This window comes from Lolium rigidum, chromosome 1, assembly GCF_022539505.1.
Source record: "Lolium rigidum isolate FL_2022 chromosome 1, APGP_CSIRO_Lrig_0.1, whole genome shotgun sequence".
Lineage (NCBI taxonomy): Eukaryota > Viridiplantae > Streptophyta > Magnoliopsida > Poales > Poaceae > Lolium > Lolium rigidum.
In genome coordinates this window covers 164328323-164336665 of record NC_061508.1, presented here as the reverse complement: position 1 = coordinate 164336665, position 8343 = coordinate 164328323, and positions in this window count along the sequence as shown.

Here is an 8343-nt window from a genome sequence, read left to right as displayed (position 1 = left end):
CGATTCCCTGTTCAGTGATTTCATCCAGCAAAATATAGCCACTCCTCACTCTTTTTTAGTAGTGGTGGCACTTGTTCCGAACACTGAATTTTCTACTAATTTTGCTTCTCGCCGCCGCGCTGTGACAAGCTAGCAATCCTATTATGAAAAGGACAAGGATCATGAGAAGCCGTTGGTACTGCATTGCTTTCCTTGCACATCATATCTGAAGATTACGAATGAAACAAAAGATGTGCAAATACAATGTAAAATGTATTTATTGACTGCACTCCACTTGTTTATTGTTTTGTCTACGAGAGCTCAATTTTTTTATTTGTAACCAGAAATTCCATTTACCATTATAGGAAGTACACAAAATGAATTCGAGCGCACAAATTGTTAACAGAGACTATACGTACAGCTGATTATTTTTCTCAAAAACTGAATCAATAAAAAAAAAAGGAAGTACAAACGTGCCACCTTCGGCAGTATGGGTGCATCCTTCATGCAGTATAGTACTCCCGATAACCAAATGTAATTACATTTCATCCTTCAAATAGCAGAAAATTGCAACAAAAAAACATATAAGAAATGTTGCAAGAAATTATAGTAGAAATTGTGTAGTTATGAAGTGCACACCTTTGTATAAAAAAGTCTGCAACACAACGTTAGGAAGTATATATTGATGAGTCGGAGAAGTATGCAATTTCGCGTCGACAAGTGCAAGAAAAAAATTCACCGAGAAGTACTTCCCCTCCGCCGCCCCACAATCAGTCGTCGCGCCTAGCCCGCCCCTCAAATTTCTTGTTTCTAGAGTTCCTTTGCGGTATTATTTGGAGAGAGATGGGAAGTGCAGTTTCTCGGTTTGCGGAACTACACACAACCAGTGACGCAAGCTGCTGCTGCTCTTTGAGGCGTAAGCTGTTGGTGCTCTCTCCTTCTCTCCTTTCTCTTTTGTCCCATTGTCGGCCAGTAAAACGAGCTACAGTACCATTTTCAATGTAAAATTCATTTGGTTTGTATGCCCAATTTTAATACAGGAAGCATTTCTTCTATATTTTAAAAAATTGTTGTGTAGTTCATGTACGAGAGCAAGCACTAGTGTTAAAAATTGGTGATTAAGCTTGATTTAAAAAGTTCTAGTTGTGAAAAGAAAGAAGTTGTGAAAATATGAGAGCGGAAAGTACAAGTATTGATGCTGGTAAGTACATTCTTTCAGTTTCGGAAGTTCAGAACCCCTCGTGAAAAATTGAGGGCAGTGCACCTACTTAATATAAGAAGTGCAACAAAAACGGCTAAATCCTAATGTAAAAAAAACAAAACAATCCCATCACGTGCGTGCAAGTTTATATAATTGACGACGAGAAGTACAACCAGCCGACATGAGCAGTACATCCACTTAATATAGGAAGTACAAGAAAACCAACAAAATTCAAATGTAGGAAAAACTAAATAATCCCGTCATCTGCGAGGAAGTACGAGCAATGATTCCGAGAAGTGCAGGCGGAGACAACAGGAAGTACAAGCGGTAATTACATGAATTAAAAGTGTTCAAAGAAAATACCCTCACATAAGTTCACATAGCAAAAAAACAATAATAATCCCATCACCCGTCAGGAAGTTCATATACTTGACAATGAGAAGTACAACCATTCGACACGAGCAATACACCCACTTAATATAGGAAGTACAAGAAACCCCACAAAGTCAAAATGTAGGAAAAAACAAAATAATCCCGTCATCAGCAAAGAAGTACGAGCAGTGCTTCCGAGAAGTACAGGCGGAGACAACAGGAAGTACAAGCGGTAATTACATCAAGAAAATACCCCCACATAAGTTCACATAGCAACATTGTGAAATTCAAATATTAGGATCCAGGAAGTACAGAATCTCTTAAATAGAATATAGGGACAATCTAAAATTATTATTTCGAAGCACACATGCTAGTTTTTATAAAACACACTAGTATCAAAACATTTCCAGGAAGTACAACCACGAAGGCTAGGAAGTACAAGGACATGTCGCGGGAAGTTTAGATGTGCGTGGTTGTGCTGAGCATTTTGTGTGGCCATGAACTTCAAACGGACGCCGTATGAGGAACTTATAGTCATTTTACTGAACACTTTCGTGAAACAGCGCCAAGAAGTACAACCGCATTTCCCTAGAAGTGCAAGTTCGTGTCGAGGGAAGTTCAATGCTCTGTTTTTACGGGGCGGAAATCTATTGTTCAAATCTCATCGATTTGATCACCAACCACTTCAATCATTGTCACCAAAAGCTTTATATAGTAGAGTATATATCTAATTTCATTACCTACAACATTTTACAACAAATAAATGGATGTAATCTATCAAATTCAAATCGTTATCCCACAAAATATACCGGAAACATGATTCAAAACTTCTAAAATTACTTTCAAATCATTCGGAGTTGGCAAAAATGGTAGATACGAAAAAGATGCGCCATTTTGAGACCTTTCCAACCGTATATCATTTCCATTGTTTAAATATACTGCATGGAAATCGCGGGAAAATCATTCGGTGCCCGTCACATAAAACAGGCGGACAGTAATTCAAGTTATTCTCTTAAACTGTAAGAAATTAGTGAAACCAATTCGAATAAGAAAGTTGCGCCTAGTCCATAGCTTTCCAACGTCATATCATTTGCATCATTCCGACATACGGTTGAAACAAATCATCCAAATTACTGTCCGCTCGTATTTTGAGTACGTCCGAATTTCGGTATTTTAAAAATTGTTCAAAAACCGTGAGGATTTAGGAAAAACGTATAACATGAAAAACTTGCGCAATTTCATTATCTATCCAACGGTATATCATTTGCACAATTTCGATAAGCGATTCAAAAATCGAACTAAAAGTTCGTTTTCTGGCCATATAGAAGCGTTTTCGTATTTTCTAAATTAAATTTAAACCGTGCAAAATCTGTGAAAAGTGTGAACATGAAAAAGTTGCGGTTTTTCATTATCTATCCAACGGTATATCATTTGCATAGTTCCGACAAATGGTTGAGAAACTCAAGGTATAATCAGTACCTCTGAAGAAAACGGGAAGTTCAGGTAAGTTCGACAGAAAGTTGAACCCTGTTATCCGGAAAGTACAACCTTGTGTCCAGGAAAGTACAAGTCGGTGCTCAGAATATTATTCTGCAACCGGTTGCAGAATAGTGCTGGTATATATATATATATATATATATATATATATATATATATATATATATATATATATATATATATATATATATATATATATATATATATATATATTGTCCTAACTATCTTGTTGTGTATGCTATTATGCAGTAATGAAGAAGCGGGAAATGCGAATAAGGAACATCCATGATGTTGGGTTCATTGACCCACACATCGTTAATTCATATGTGTTAGAACACCACCCCGCCGACGTGGAGGAAGACCTGTGGCGGTTTCTTAGAAAACAGGAACTCAAAAGTGATATTCTATTTCCTTACCATTTTGGGTGAGTGTTTCGTCTTGAGCACATTCTCTTTTGTTTACTCCATGCATGATATGTGGCTAATCGATGAGTTATGCATGACTCGTGCATGTATCGTGTCCGCAGGTTCCACCGGATTCCGATGGAAATTCAATTTCACACCTCCACGCTCTCGTCCACGACTCTCCGAATATGGATGCGGCGCTTTGGGCCGACATGAGAAAAATGATGCAAAAGTAATTATTTTCATTCATTTGCGCTCTATATCGATCGGCCTATTTCGTTCATTTCCTAATATCAAGTAACTAATTAATAACTCTCTTGTTCATTTAATTTTCTTTGCCTCGTAGGGTTTGGAGACGGTTCGTAGATGAAAAGGTCGGTGAATTCAAAAAAGAGCTACAATTTAGAAGGGCAAGTGCTCGGGACCGGGGATATTCAGCCACCGGGGACCAATCTATGTGGATACTATGTTTGTGAGAGGATCCGGAGATACACCAATGAGCGGGACCCGACCGTCCGAGACCAACATCAAGAGGAATAACCTCCGGAAGACGCTTAGTCCGTAAGCTCGCTTCCGACCACTTCAAGAGGAACTAGCTGGATGGTTCGCGAGGGAAGTCATCGATCCTAGAGGAGAACACTACGTAGAGGACGTAGAACTTCATATGCACTAAATTATGGATGGAAACTTGTTCAAAATTGTATATGGTCATCCAATATTGAATATATATTGTATATTCCTCTTGTATTCTTTTTGGTTCTAATTTCAAATTTGTTTGAAATTGTACATTCATATGCATGTATATATGTAGTACCGTAGAATATGTGAAACTCCTTCAAAATTAAAACCCAGAAGAAATAAAACAATACAAATTAAAAAGAAACCAGGTTTGGGGGGGGGGCTAAAACCCTAAACCCGCGGAGGCCTTTAGTCGCGGCTGGCCAGAAGAACCGCGACTAAAGGTCCTCCGCCCTGGCGCTCGTCTGCCGCCCACGTGGACGGGCCTTTAGTCGCGCATAATTGGTCGCGGTTGCGCAACCGCGACTAATGGCAGTTGCGAACCGCGACCAATGGCCGTTTTTCTACCAGTGCTAGTGCCATTGTTTCGACGGGTGGAGCCCACCATGTGCCACTACACACTTGCTAGCTGTTCTTGAAGTCATGCCTGGGAGGTGCATGCATACCGTGAGTCGATTACAACAAATTTGACCCTTTTTCGAAAGTTCAGCACGATATGACCTTATTTTGAAAAATATTCAAAATCTGATCCTTTTTAGTAGCGCCTTTCTCTGGGGCGCTACCCTCTTCATCGTAGCTCCGCTAGCAACGGTGCTGAACATGTGCTAGCGTGGCAAGGTGGGGCCCGCGATTCGCGACCTCAACTCCCTTCTCAAGGGCGCTACCCTTTTGAAGTTCAACTCCCCTCTCGCAAGGGCGCTACCCTTTGAAATATGTTAAGTCATGTGGGCCGCCCCCATTCACTCCACCTACCACTTACCCCTCAGATCTCCACCAAGAAGCAACCAGGGCGTGCCCACCTCCCTCTCCCCTCTCAAATTATTCCCCAAAAATTCCTAGATCTGAAGATTTTTTTTGTGGATTTTGGTCTTCATCTCTCCCTTAGTCTCTCCCTTAGGTATGTTCTTTCGATCCCACCAAATTTATTCAAAAATCTTGTCTCGTTAGACCCAATTTTTTGTAGTATTGGTGAAACCCTAGATCATCACAAAATTTGAAATCTGTGTGGTCTTGTGGATTTTGTTTTAGTTTGATAGTTTTATTATCCGCTAGATTGGCCTATTTTGCTAGTTAGAGTTTTCTTTGTTTGTTTGAGAGTAGCTTGTCACATGTAACACGCACTTTGCTAGTTAGAGTTATGGTATGTGACTATGATTTGTTGTCAATACTGCCATGTATTGTTAGAGCTTGGTATTGTAGATCTAGATAAACTTGGAATGTGAAGATTATAATTGATATACTTATTGTTTATACATTTGGTTTTTCTAACTATTTTGTAGATGGCAAAACTTGTTGTAGGGATTATTGTTCACCTATCTTAGTTTTGAAACATTGTTGTAGGCATTTTGTTGCTTTTTAGTCTTAGAATTGTTTGCTTATCTTATATTGGAAATATCGTTCATAGTAACTTTAATATTTTTTTTGTAGGTATGGCGTCGTCCGATCCGAAGGAGAACCCGAGGAAGTGGAAGCACACCGCTGACCTTTGGCCATCCAATTTTCCCGAAGGGACGAAATGGGCTCGTTGTTGGTGCGGTGAACTTTGTGTATCCAAGCGATGTGATGATTGGGATGCCAAACGCGGAATTAGGTTTTAGATGTGTCCTAACTATGCACATGAAAAGGCCAAGCCAAGAAACCAGTACGACTACCCACCGGTATGGGTCTCCACTTGTAATGATTTTTTATTGAGTGCTTGCCGTTAATAATATTATGTGTGTATTTGCAGTCTCCTCCACCTCTTTGTCAATTTGTGAAGTGGATACATTTGGAGCAAGATCCCCGCCACAAGGAAGAAGTTGCGTACGAGGAGCAAAGGAAGTGGGACTACATGTTCCAGTTGATTCGTGAGGAGGAGCGGGAGAAAAAGATGAAGATTAGACTTGAGAAATGACATTTGGAGAAAGAGAAGAATGAGCAAGAACAGAAGGATCTTCCTGAGGCGGAACGGGAGAAAAAGAGAGAAGGTTCATCGTGCAAGGGAAGAGGCGAAAGCGAAAGAAGATGCAACCAAGCGGAAGGAAAAGTACCACTGTTGGACTCAATAGAGACGTTTCTTCTACTTTAATTCTTTAGAATTTGCTAGTGTAAACTTTCAGACTTAATGCCACCTATTTGATGAACTTTTCTTTGTATTGTGCACTTTAATCGTGTAAACCTTGAAGTCGAGATTTTGTTGTTAAAATTTTAAAATTGGATAATTTATTATTGTGAACCTTATTAATTTGTAGATGTTACATATGTGTTTATGAATTATTATTTTAAAAGGTTTGAGGTGTTGGTTTTTTGCTTGCACACAAACAGGGAATAGGGTGGTAGCGCCCCACGCAATGGAGTTACACATCGCACATCATAGAGCCGCAGGCACTGGCGCTACTCTTTTCTCTGACTAGAAAGTACCCGTTCCAATTTCCAAACCAAACCTAACCGAAGGGCTCGTTGCACACACGCGTCCATTGGCTGCTCCCCACGCCCGCCGCCCGCTCCACCGGTCGCCTCGCCCACGCCACACCGTCGGTCGCCTCGCCCACGCCGCTCCCCGCCTTCTCCTCTGCGCGTGCCGCGGCCCCTCCCACGCCCGCGCCCCGCCCCTCTCCTTAGGCCGCGTCGCCCCCCCTCTCCTCTACCCACGCCGTCGTCTCTGCTCCGGTAAGGATGATCCATTTGCTTGTGTTAATAATTTGGATGTTCCAGATAAATGTGAAATAATTTGTTTGTTCCACTATATCATTTGCTAGATGTGAAATAATTTGTCATTGCTAAATGTTTTGCATGATATAATTAGTTTGTTCAGATAAATGTGAAATAATTTGTTTGTTCCAGTATATTATTTGCACCTCTTCTTGCTAAATGTGAAATAATTTGTTTGTTCCATATATTATTTGCACCTCTTCATTGCTAAATGTGAAATAAATTTTCATTGCTAAATGCCTAAATGTTTTTTCATGCATAATATCCATAAGGTCTCTTACTCATGCTTAATATTCATTTGTTTTTTGTTGCTTGTGTTCAATGTGTAAATGGAACTTCTCCACCAACATTATGATCAAGAACACCGTGGTCGGTATATTTCCGAGTTTACCCATGTAATACAATTTCGCCACACTTGTCTATTTGTTTAGTTGGTGTGGAGATGCAAGTTTCTTACGTGATTTTTTTCAGGAATTATCACCCCTTGGCCTCAGGTACCACGGGGTGTCTGGCACACAGTTTCCATACAACAAGCGATATATCCCGTTCATCGAGGCGCAAGGACTCCTCCCATTCATCCAACTTGTGAGCCGGTCGACGCCAAATATGAACCCTGTTGTGATTACCGCGCTCGTTGACCGATGGAGGCTGGAGATACACATGTTCCATCTCCGGAAAGGGGAGATGACCATGACTCTTCAGGATGTCTCGATGATCTTGGCGCTTTCCATCGATGGACCTCTGGTGTATGAGCACAGATTCTTCAGGATGGCGCGGGCAGATGGAAGACCTTATCGGTGCGGTTCCTCCACCCAAGACGGACCCCAAAAAAGAAAGTGTCCCTGCTGGCGCCACATATGCATGGATCTGTCATCGGTTCAGTGTGTGCCCTCCATTGGCTGACATAGAGGTTGTAGAGCAGCTTGCACGCGCATACGTCTGGTACGTTATCTCGAGAACCTTGTTTGCTAGCGTCGGTGGTAGGACCGCTCCTTGGATGTGGCTGAAGGTGTTAACAACTCGGGGGCTTAAAAGTTGGGGTTCCGTGGCACTAGCATACCTTTACCGTCAGGTAATCATTGGCATTCTCCAAACAAGCTTTTCGAAACCACGTGGCCATGTACATGTACCATAAAATTAACCTTTTCGGCCTATTTGTGCAGTTGGACGATGCTTGTCGCAGATGTTGAGGTGAAAGCGGTATTGGTGGTTCGCTGCTCCTACTTTCATTGTGGATGTGGGAACATTTCCAAGTTGGTCAGCCGAAAAATGTCTCATACTATGATTGGCCTGATGATGTCAACCCACTGCGAATGGCTACATGGGCGTACAAGTGGGACGTGGTTTCGGAGTTCACGAGTGCCCCGAAAAGAATGTACTTGCAGTACATCAATGAGTTTGTTGACACATGCTCACCGTCGACCAAGTACTAATTGACACGTCAAGGTTGTTCAATTTTTT